A 12,786-nucleotide genomic window follows, 5' to 3' on the forward strand; every position below is an offset into this window, starting at 1 on the left:
GGTCAGGATAATATAACCCAGCACAGAGTTCCTCCTTACATCAGAGCCTGCAGGATTACCCCTTACAGTGCAAGGGTAACTTAAATGTAAAGGGGAGAGCTGCGGATCATGATGTAGGGGGGAATTCTGCAGATTTTGATGTAATGGGGAACTCTGATGTAAGGGGGGTCTCTGGTGAGAGATCACTTTATATCAGAGTGCACAGCATTCCCCTTTATAGCAGAGTTCCCCTTTACATCAGGGTCTGCAGAGTTCCAACTTACATTTAAAACGGGAGCTCTACTGTGGGGGAGACTCTGGTCAGAGGTGGTCAGAGACTGTGCAGCCATGATAAAGAGATGGTCAGTGACTGTGCAGACATGATACAAGCGATGGTCAGAGACTGTGCGGACATGATACAAGAGATGGTCAGAGACTGTGTGGAAATGATACAAGAGATGGTCAGAGACTGTGCGGACATGATACAAGAGATGGTCAGAGACTGTGCGGACATGATGATACAAGAGATGGTCAGAGACTGTGCAGACATGATACAAGTGATGTTCAGAGACTGTGTGGACATGATACAAGAGATGGTCAGAGACTATGCAGACATGATACAAGAGATGGTAATGACAAGCAAACTTTCACCCGGCTAACGCGGTAAAAATACATTGCTGCAGCAGCCACCAAACACTAGAGCCACATCCACACCCACTGATGATCCCACCACAGACAGGGTGCAGGCAGATGATCCCTCTATATACTCCTCTGTCCCCTACAAGTAGGAGAAGCTGACACATTCACTTTGAGCGCACAACAGTGCATTCTTGGAGGTGTAATCTCTGCAGATCGCAGGCACTGGCGGTCCAAGTCTAGTGTGTGGTGTAAAGGACTACAACTCCTGTCAAGCAAAGTGGTGCCGGCTTTTGGAGAAGGCTAGGATGGTGTTGGAGCCTGACATTGGCTGCAGCTGATGAGATGTTCTCTGTATGAGGGGGAGGGGGGTTCAGTTGGCTGGAACCTCCATGGCTTTACACCAGTGTGTGCCAGCCTCCTCATCCAACCGGCCTGGGGAAACCCAGGGCCGTCTTTAATATTGACTGGACCCAGGGCAAACTTTTTTTCTGGCCCCACCCCTCGCAATCTTGCTCTCCACCCCAACATCCCAAAAAACAAACATGCACATAGACAACTTTAATAATGTAAACATAAACGGGGGGGGTGGATGATGACAGGAGGTAGGGTGGTGGGATGCCAGACACAGGGAGATGATTAGGAGGATAATGATGGGGTCAGTAAGTGGCCTCATATGCTGGATGGCATACATATCATCAGGGCTATGTGTGTGTGGGGCAGCTGGCAGCAGTGATTTTTGGGGCACCCTTAGTCAGGGGGTGAAGTCACAGGATGCTGTCATGCCGTACCCTAAGGCTCTGACAGACAAGCTCCCTGATGATCGACAGGCGCCAGCTCTGGGAAGTCCGCCACTACATGCAGTCCATATGGATAAAGGATGAACAAACTCTGGACAGCTGCACTCCGGATCAGATGAAAAGTAAAAAGTGCCTTTTATTTCTTCAAACTAAAGGAACCTCACATCACACAGATAACAGCAACAAAGGGAAAAAACTAAATTACTGACGCGTTTCACGCTAAAACTAGCGCTTACTCATAGCTGTTCCTTTAGTTTGAAGAAATAAAAGGCACTTTTTACTTTTCATCTGATCCGGAGTGCGGCTGTCCAGAGTTTGTTCATCCTTTATCCATTTGGTTTGTGCAATCAGCCTGCACCTGGGACTATTACCTGCTTGGAGAACGAGCAATCTCTTGGTGAACTGACCTGGAGCGGTTGTTTCCTATTTACATGCAGTCCATCCCGGAGAGTGGATTGGAGAGCAAATCGGCATTATCCAAGCTCTTAGCTCGGCACATGGCAGGAGATCCGCTGAGCCTGGCAGAAGGGGAGGAGCCGGGGGAATGGAGTACATGGAGCCATCCACTGACCCTGAGAGCTCGAGTAGTGCAGTGCTGAAGTAGTCAGACCACTACTGGCTGGGAAAAACTAGTTGTGGGCATAAAGACACCGGCCCTGAGGACACCAACCGGGGGACATTCCCTCCCACGTTAGGCAAACCAGGCGGCCGTGAGGCCCCTGGGAGTGCGAGGCCTTAGGCAACCACCTAATTAGAGAGCTGCCTCTGAGTCTCTACTTCAATTATTCAATTATAAAAAGTACTTTTCGATTGTCCTATTTGCATTGGCTGATGCACACCTATGGTTCATATTACGTCAGAATCAACGGCAGCCAAGTTGATGCTTGAATCTTTACAGATATTGTGATAGGGTATAGCATATATGAAGAATGTTTCGGGGAATCCCCCAAGCAGGCCTCTCCCATGCACAGCAGATATGAGTCTTCTGCTGGTCATTATGGCAGATGAGGCTTTTGGATGAGCCGAGAATCGAATGTACCCATACAGTGGACATAGACTGAGCCAAAAGCAGAACATATTTAATTATCATGTGAGCTGTGCTTGTCGAGTTGTGGAGTATGCATTTGGTGTCTGCACAGCAAAGTGGCATGTCCTCCTGTCCTGCATGCAGTTGGATGTGTAAAATGTAATAAAAACCGTACTGGCTTGCTGTTTCCTCCATAGCTTCCTTTGTGATAAAGAAAGAGACACCTGTAAACCTTTGCCACCAAACCCCACTCTGGATGTCCAGTTTACGGACTTACTCTCCACTGCAATGGTCTTAAGCATCAGAAATCAATTTGCAGTTTTCTTTGTATTCCACAAGGCCTTTGCCTTCGTCAGAGTGGATCTTTTGAGGAAGTCTGTAGTGGATGTGGCCACAGTTGAAGGTTTTTAATCTTTCATTGGGAAAGCTTGGGCTTATTGGGTAAAGTAATCAGCCACCACAAGGATAGTCCCTTGTCTACTCATATTGGGCTCCAACCACAGAAAATCAATGCACACCAACACTATGGGACCACATACTCCTCATGGTTCTCACCCTGTACAGGGTGAGGACGTGGCACCGAGATGATAAAGCAATTGCAGACCAAAGGTTTTAATAAGGAGACATGAAATACATTTGAATTACGCATATTAGAAGGAAGGTCTAATGCATAAGCCACTGGGTTAATCCTGCGAAGAATATGGAAAGGCCCAATAAACCGAGGTGCGAACTTCAGAGAGGGAACGCGAAGTCAGAGGTTGCGAGATGACAGCCAGACCATATCCCCAACCTGGTAGAAAGGCGCAGATAGGCATTTGCGGTAAGCATGGAGTCCGTACCTATCATTAGCATATCACAAAGTCTCCTGGACTTGTGCCCAAGTGGAACGAACATCAAGGAGATGCTCTTCTAATGCAGGAATATACTGCGGAACAAAAGAGTCAGGCAACATGGAAGGTTGGAAAACATAGTCCGCCATAAATGGTGACAATCGGGAAGCAGAATTCAAAGCACTATTGTGATAAAACTCTGCCCACGGTAAGAGGTCTGACCAGTTGTTATGATGGTCAGAAATATAGCTATGTAGGGATTGCTCCAAGGACAGATTGGCTCGTTCTGCGGCCCCAATAGACTGCAGGTGACATGCAGAGGAGAAAGCAAGCTGAGTTCCCAACTGTGCACAAAAGGCTCACCAGAACTGGGACACAAACTGACTACCCCTGTCCGAGATGCTGAGCACACACACGGAACAGGCAGCTACAAAGGCAGTTACATCAGTACATAGACTAGGCCACCAGAATTTTGGGGAAATGGCCCAAAAGAGTTGATTCTTCCGAGGTGGCCTGCAGCCTTGGGAGAATGGTAAGTCTGGAGCACAGCTGTACGGAGACTCTCTGGGACAAAGCAGCGGTCACAAGGTTTCTCAGGAGGAGCATGGACCTGAGCAGCAAGAATTTTGTCACCCAAAGGAGAAGTTAGACTGGTACGAACCGTAGCCAGATTATGATCTGGAGGAATCACAGGAACAGGAACCGACTCCATCTTGGAAGTGGAGGAAAATGTGTAACAAAGCGTCAGCCCTTACATTCTTAGTACCAGGTAAGAATGAGACAATGTAACTGATACTAGACAAGAAAAAAGCCCATCGCAACCTTCTGGGAGAGAGCCGTTTAGCCTCAGACAAGAATGTGAGATTCTTATGGTCAGTAAGAATGAGAACCGGCACAGTGGTACCTTCGAGGAGATGTCTACATTCATTTAGGACTAAAAGGATCACTAACTGCTCTCTGTCACCAATCTCATAATTGCACTCCACGGGTGACAATTTCTTGGAAAAGTAGCCACAAGGATGCATAGCACTCTCAGAGGTAGGACTTTGAGACAGAAGGCTGCCAACTCCAGTCTCAGAAGAATCAACCTCAAGGATAAAGGTAACGTAGGATCAGGATGTGCCAACACAGGAGCAGAAACTAAGGCAGCCTTGACACTCTCAAAAGCCTTAATGGACTCTGGAGACCAACTCTGTGGGTTACCGTCGTTTCTGGTCATATCAGTCAGGGGCTTGACCAAAGATGAGAAGTTACGAATAAACTTCCGATAATAGTTGGCAAAGCCAAGAAAACGGTGCAGAGGACATAAACCCATGGGTCGGGGCCACTGTAGGACTGCTGAAAGTTTCTCTGGGTCCATTGAAAAACCAGCAGTGGTAATGACATAACCCAGAAATTGAACCTGTTCACGATGGAATTCGCAATTTTCCAATTTACAATAGAGATTGTTCTCTCTTCGTTTCTGAAGAACACGACAGTCATCTGTGTGGTGGCTCTCCAGGGACTTGGAAAATATGAAGATATCATCAAGATAAACCACCACACATAACTGCCTCTTTAGAGGACATTGTTAATAAATTCATGCAAAACTGCCAGGGCATTACAAAGGCCAAAAGGCATTACGGGGTACTCATAAGGACCTGTTCTGGTATTAAATGCAGTTTTCCACTCATCGTCCTCCTTAATCCTCACAAGATTGTATGCCCCTCTGAAATCAAGATTTGTGAAAACCGTTGCTCCCTTGAGGTGGTCAAATAACTCCGTAATCAATGGAATCGGATAGGCATTCTTAATCGTGAAACAATTGAGACCCCTATAATCAATACAAGGTCTCAGTTCACCACTCTTCTTTTTAAAAAGACAAGGAGACAAGGATTTGTGAATGAAACCTCGAGAAAGTGCATCTGCAACATACTCCTCCATGGTCTTATCCTCCAAGACTGACAAAGGATAAACCCAGCCACGAGGTGGTATTGCACCAGGTTGAAGGTCAATTGCGCAATCATGCGACTGGTGTGGAGGCAAACTACCGGCTTGACCTTTGTCAAAGACATCACTAAAATCCTGACACTACTCAGGCAGGGAGCGTGAAGAGGTGCACAGGACATTGGCTACCTTCTGGAAGCATGTCTTACTGCATTGTGGTGACCAGGAGAGAACCTCAGCATGGAGCCAATCAAATGAGGGGTTGTGCCTCTGTAACCAAGGATAACCAATAACCAGCGGAAACTTAGGTGAGGAAATAACTTGGAATTTGATCATCTCATGGTGAAGAGCCCCTACAGCCATGGACAACAAGATTGTATGCCCCTCTGAAATCAAGCTTTGTGAAAACCGTTGCTCCCTTGAGGTGGTCAAATAACTCCGTAATCAATGGAATCGGATAGGCATTCTTAATCGTGAAACAATTGAGACCCCCTATAATCAATACAAGGTCTCAGTTCACCACTCTTCTTTTTCAAAAGACGAGGAGACAAGGATTTGTGGATGAAACCTCGAGAAAGTGCGTCTGCAACATACTCCTCCATGGCCTTATCCTCCAAGACTGACAAAGGATAAACCCAGCCACGAGGGGGTATTGCACCAGGTTGAAGGTCAATTGCGCAATCATACGACTGGTGTGGAGGCAAACTACCGGCTTGACCTTTGTCAAAGACATCACTAAAATCCTGACACTACTCAGGCAGGGAGCGTGAAGAGGTGCACAGGACATTGGCTACCTTCTGGAAGCATGTCTTACTGCATTGTGGTGACCAGGAGAGAACCTCAGCATGGAGCCAATCAAATGAGGGGTTGTGCCTCTGTAACCAAGGATAACCAATAACCAGCGGAAACTTAAGTGAGGAAATAACTTGGAATTTGATCATCTCATGGTGAAGAGCCCCTACAGCCATGGACAACGGAACAGTGGCATGAGTCACATGGGCAGGCTGTAGAGGTCTCACGTCAAGGGCCTCAATGGCAAGTGGAGTGTAATGCAGCTGCAACGGTATTGAGTGCTTCAAAACAAAGGCAGCATCAATGAACAGGCCTGCAGCACCAGAGTCGATTAGAGTCTGTATCGACTCAGCCAAAGAAAGGGTAACTCAAATCGGGGCTTATCCTTCAGGATAACTGGAGACAAAACAATGCCACATAAGGTCTGTCTGTGACAGGTGATGGACGGGTGTTCCCTGGACGGGTAGGACAAGACTTCAAAAAGTGACCTACCTGGCCACAATAAAGGCACGATCTCTCCCTCCTCCTAAGGGTTCTCTCATCCACAGAGAGATGCATGAAGCCCAAGTGCATGGGTTCACCTTCACTGACTGACTTGGTACCAGGAGGCATGTCTCCTGGACCCGCTGCAATCAGGCTTCCGCCCGAGTCATGGAACAGAAACAGCTCTCCTCAAGATTTGGGATGACGCCCTCGAAGCAGCAGATGACGGAGAGCCGTGTCTCCTCGTACTGCTAGACCTAAGTGCAGCGTTTGATACAGTAGATCACAATACTCTACTCGTCCGCCTCACAGAAGTAGCCGGAGTCCAAGACATAGATCTCCAATGGTTCGTGTCCTTCCTAGGAAATCGGTCACAGACAGTGAAACTAGGAAAATTCCTCTCCGAAACTCGGGCAGTCACCTGCGGAGTCCCTCAAGGCTCTCCGTTGTCACCCGTTCTCTTCAACATTTACATTCGCCCACTCCTTCAAATCATCAGATGCTCAGATCTCTGCTTCCACTCTTACGCTGACGACACGCAACTTTATTTCCAGAGCAATGGAAAAAAAGATCACCAACAACAACTTGAAAACTGCCTCAAATCAATAGAGGACTGGATGACCACCAACTCCCTCCAGCTGAACCAATCAAAGACAGAGCTTCTTATCTTACACCCAAATCATAAGCCCGCAACCAAAACCTCCTGGTCTCCACCAACCGTCTTTGGGCAGACTATCTTCCCAAAGACCAAAGCGAAGAGTCTCGGGGTTATTTTAGACGCACAAATGTCAATGGATGCGCAAATAGGATCTGTAGTCAGTCGATCTCACCATCTGCTGCGCATGCTTCGCAGACTCATCCCTTTTATCCCAAAGAATGACAAAGCAGTGGTAGTTGGAACAATCATTAATTCACGACTGGACTACGCAAACTCGCTTTACATAGGATTACCACAATATCAACTTGCGCGATTACAACTGATCCAAAACACGGCGGCAAGGCTGATAACAGGAAAAAAACCCTGGGAATCCATTTCTCCTTCACTGAGGAGCTTACATTGGCTAACCGTAAAAAATCGGATCACGTTCAAGACCCTTTGCCTCACCCACAAATGCGTGCATAGAGAAGCTCCGCAATACCTAATGGAGAAAATAAATCATTACACACCAAACCGCAGTCTTCGATCAGCCAACAAAAACCTCCTCCTCGTGCCCAAAGCCCGGTATAAATCCAAGGGTGATCGGAGATTCGCTGTCCAAGGGCCTCGGCTATGGAATGCTCTACCAAGCAACATCCGCCTGGAAGAAAATCACCTGGCTTTTAGGAAAAAACTCAAGACCTTCCTCTTTTAGCAGATGATCAAAGCTCGCCACAGCGCCTAGAGGCGATTCAGTTCGCATTGAGCGCTATACAAGTATTTCATTCATTCATTCATTCATGAGGGAGGCAAGGGTGGGACTACAAAGTTCAGAGACAAATGTACAGGAGGCTTCTGCAAGCGCTCCTTAAAAGAGAGTCTTTCTCTGAGTCTGGAGTCAATGAGGATGGCAAACATGATCAAATGATGAGCAGGATATCATCAACAGAGAAAGGAGCCGGCAACAAATCTGGAGGGAAAAGTCTTCGTCTGTATGCAACGCAGACAGGATTGGCAGTAACTCTCAACTTCAGCCCTCATGCAGGGCCAGTAGAACTGGTCCCAGAATAGGTTCAGGATTACCTGTGGAGGTTCTTTGGTAAATCAACCCAACATGAAGCTGCAACTGATCCTATTCTTTATAATTAAGTGAAGCCACTTCTGGGGAATCTGTCAATAGAAGCTCTGGATAACAGCTCTCTAGGGTACTCCTGGTCAGAAACAAAGGGGATCATCTGCTTGGTCTTTTGTCAAATCTTACTGAAAATAGGCAGATCTCTGTCTCCTACTTATGTTAAATTACATTAGAGTTTCAGGTCACCTGAAGCAGTGACCCCATGGCTTCAGCCCCTGTTGCCTCCCTGACTCAATGTTTGACAATCTGGTACAGGACTTGGATCCTCTCCATCATCAGTCGAGGCCATTATTCTTTTGCGGCTGAAGTGCTGTGTTCTCTGCTGAACAGAGGATAAGCACCCTTTTTTCCAACTCCCAATACTTCAGACTAAAGCAAAATCCAGACAGAGCAGCAAACCACCAATGCCCTGGGGCACCGAATTTGGCAGATATGAGAATGTATGTGAGAAGGTTGATGTCTCAAATTCGGTTCAATACAGTTAGTTTTTTTAACCACTTCCCACCCAAGGTACGTCATATGACGTCCTTGACTTTCAGTAGGGATATCTAAATGCTGCCTGCAGCTACAGGCATCATCCAGATATCATATTTTTTGAGATGGCAGTTCTGTGCAGTTCCGCCGCTTGATCGTTCTTACAGGCAATGGGAGGGGACACCCCTCCCGCCGCCCTCCAGTGCTTCTCTGGGCTCTCCCGCGCCATCGGGGACCTGGAGAAAGAATCCGCCGTTGCTGGATGACCGTCGGACCTGTCAGATGACCTGTCATGCATCATTCCTATTACAAGGGATGTTTACATTCCTTGTAATAGGAATAAAAGTGATTAAAAAAAAAAATGTAAGAGAAAGTCAAAAAAAAATTAAACAATAAAAAAAAAGCAAAGCGCCCCCGTTCCCATGTGCTCGCTCACAGATGTGAACACACACGTAAGTCCCACCCACATATGTAAACGCTGTTCAATCCACACATGTGAGGTATCGCCAGGTGCATTAGAGTGAGAGCAACAATTCTAGCACTAGACCTCCTCTATAACTCTAAACTGGTAACCTGTAAAAAAAAAATGTAAAGTGTTGCCTATGGAGATTTTTAGGTACCGAAGTTTGACGCCATTCCATGAGTGTGCGCAATTTTAAAGTGTGACATGTTGGGTATCTATTTACTCAGCGTAACATCATCTTTCATCATTATATAAAAAAATTGGGCTAACTTTACCATTTTGTTATTTTTTAATTCATGAAACAGTTTTTTTTTTCCCCCAAAAAGTTTTCGAAAAACTGTTGCACAAATACCGTGCGACATAAAAGTTGCAATGACCACCATTTTATTCCCTATGGTGTCTGCTAAAAAAAAAAAAAACATTCATAATATTTGAGGGTTCTGAGTAATTTTCTAGCAAAAAAAGGATGATTTTAACATGTAGTAGAGAAGTGCCAAAATAGGCCTAGATGGGAAATGGTTAAATTGTTGACAACTGTCCACTTCAGAAAATAATAAAAAAAACTCTGACAGTCTTTCCGACGGAGTTCCCACAGAGTTCCGACAGAGCTCTGCTGAAACGGACTTGTCTACACACGATCACACCAAAGTCTGTTAGTTTAGAATGCAATGACGTATGATGGGACTAGAAAGAGGAAGTTCAATAGCTAGTAGCCGATAGCTGCCCTTGCATCATTTTTGGTCTGTCGGAATAGCATACAGACGAATGGTTCGGGAAATATTTAAAACATGTTCTATTTCTAAGTCCATCAGAATTTTTGAAAAAAAACTCAGATGAAGCCCACACACGATCGGATTATGCGATGAAATTATTCCGTCTGACCTTTTCTGACGGAAAGTCCGGTTGTGTGTACACGCCGTTAAGATTTGACTTCATATTATATTGTTTTGGTAAATCTGAAGACACAAATCTACAGAAAATCAAATAGTGTATATGGGGTCTAATTCTTAGTATGGGTAAGACTCTGGCTCACAAAAGGCTTCAAATTTCCATCATGTTATTGGTACTATACTCCCATGAATCCTTCTCTACAGATGTCCATATGCGGTTCATAGAGTCAAGTAGTCTCAGTATAGGCCAAGGCTAGGGTATGAGTCAGACTCTACTTCAAGTAGCACCACACAGTACCTAAAATATCTCAGCCTATGGCAGACACAAATCAGAAAAGCAGTGTCTGTCCATAACAGTATGGCAGCTCTCCTTGTAGCAGGACAGAAACAGCAACAGAACAGATACAGAAACACTGGAACAGAGGCACCGGTGAGCTCATTACAGCACTGAATTCACCAGTAACAAAATCTTGGATAGACCCAATACAGCAGCTGTGTACACTAGTCCCGGCTCAATAGGATTCTCCAGCTCATCACAACATCACAGGACAGCTAGGCAGTAAGGATGAGTTCCGGCGTGTTCGCATACTTCACGTGCAGAGCCCACCAGGAAGTCGGCGCAGCGCTCCGCTAATCACAGGCAGTGAGACATTGCCCAATCTCTGCAGCCGCGCATCTGGGCAATGTCTCACTGCCTGTGATTAGCGCAGCGCTGCGCCGACTTCCTGGTTGGCTCTGCACGTGGCGTATGCGAACACGCCTGAGCTCATCCTTACTGGGCCAAAAGACCCTTCAGGCTCCTAGCAGTCCAGCAGTCCTCAACAGGTACCAAATACAAATAATTTGTATACAATATTTCATATTTATCTGGCAAAACAATGTATTTTCCCCTAATAATAGTAAATAACTTATATACAAACTAAGGTTATAGAAATTCTATGCTGCTGCCTAATTGCTGGCTATGAATACGGTAGTATTCTTGCAATCGCACTGTATGAAACACACATAGCTCCCAAATGTGCCAGATTTTGATGGCCTGGCCCTGATTTCGAGCAATGTCCCTCTATCCCTCTTTCCTCCTCATTTGTCTGATCTATATAGTTGTATATAAAATGCCCTTTTTATCTTTCAAAAAGTGTTTTCCAGTGCAAAACCTTTCATTCCATTTCTAAATTGCTGCATATAATATAATATTATATATAATATTATAAATTTCAAAAGCCAATATTAAGGAATAGTAGTGGTGGTAAAAGCACCTGTGGCTTTAATTAACCTTTTTTTAAAATTATTATTTCCCCTTTAAGGGGCTTGGCAGGGGGCGTGTGCGATGCCTACATACATTTGCTAGTAGGTGTCCCTCATTCTCATCTCAAAATGTTGGGAGGTATGAACACATGTGCCACCCACTCAAACAACTGATAATGAATAATACAAAGTGCCTAAAGTAAAAAAGTCACATACCTGTTTGTGTAAACAGGTATGTCAGCTTTCTGTTCACAAGACTTAATGGCTCACATTATTGAAAGTGGAGATATTATTTGCATTGTGTACCATTTGCAATGTATTTTTGTGTAAATTAATCAAGTTTTTTTGACTCCTTGAATAGAAACATTCAAGCCATTAGATTAGTCAAACATGAACAGGTGTTCTGATTTCTTCCCTCGATAGAAGAGTCAACAAAGAAATGTGAACAATACCGATTTCTAAAACTTGCATATCCGTTCTTTGCTGTAATTAGGTGATAACATAGTTCAGATAGCCAAGAAAGTGTTTCAGCAAACAGAAACTGGCTGGTAGATGGAAATGCCAGTGTATTTCCAATGAGTACCTTAACCAATTAAGCCCCGAACCATGTTGCTGGCCAAAGACCAGAGCACTTTTTTGCGATTCGGCACTGCGTTGCTTTAACTGACAATTGCGCGGTCATGCGACGTGGCTCCCAAACAAAATTGACGTCCTTTTTTTCCCACAAATAGAGTTTTCTTTTGGTGTTATTTGATCACCTCTGCGTTTTTTATTTTTTGTGCTATAAACAAAAAAAGAGCAACAATTAAAAAAAAAAAACACATTATTTTTTACATTTTGCTATAATAAATATCCCCCAAAAATATATAAAAAAAATGTTTTTTCCTCAGTTTAAGCCGATACGTATTGTTCAACATATATATAATATATATATAATAAATCGTAATAAGGATTTATTGATTGGTATGCACAAAAGTTATAGTTTTATGGCATTTTTATTAATCATTTTTTTTATTAGTAATGACGGTGATCAGCGATTTTTATAGTGACTGCGATATTATGGCGGACATCGGACATTTTTGACACATTTTTGGGACCATTGTCATTTATACAGCAATCAGTGCTATACAAATGCACTGAAATCTGTGTAAATGACACTGGCAGTGAAGGGGTTAACCACTAGGGGGCAGTGTAGGGGTTAAGTATGTCCTGGGGATTGAATCCAACTGTGGGGGGCGTGGCTACGTGTGACACGTCACTGATCTCTGCTCCCGATCATAGGGAGCAGAGATCAGTGACACTGTCACTAGGCAGAACAGGGAGATGCTTGTTTACATTAGCATCTCCCCGTTCTTCCTCCCCGTGACATGATCGCGGTATCCCCAACTCACGGAGCTTGCCACGCGCGCGCAGGCCGCATCCTAAAGGGCAACGTACAGGTACGTTAGTTTGCCTGTACGAGCCCTTCT

This window comes from Lithobates pipiens, unplaced genomic scaffold (genome assembly GCF_037356315.1).
Source record: "Lithobates pipiens isolate NorthernLeopardFrog02 unplaced genomic scaffold, aLitPip1_a1.2 Scaffold_8, whole genome shotgun sequence".
NCBI lineage: Eukaryota > Metazoa > Chordata > Amphibia > Anura > Ranidae > Lithobates > Lithobates pipiens.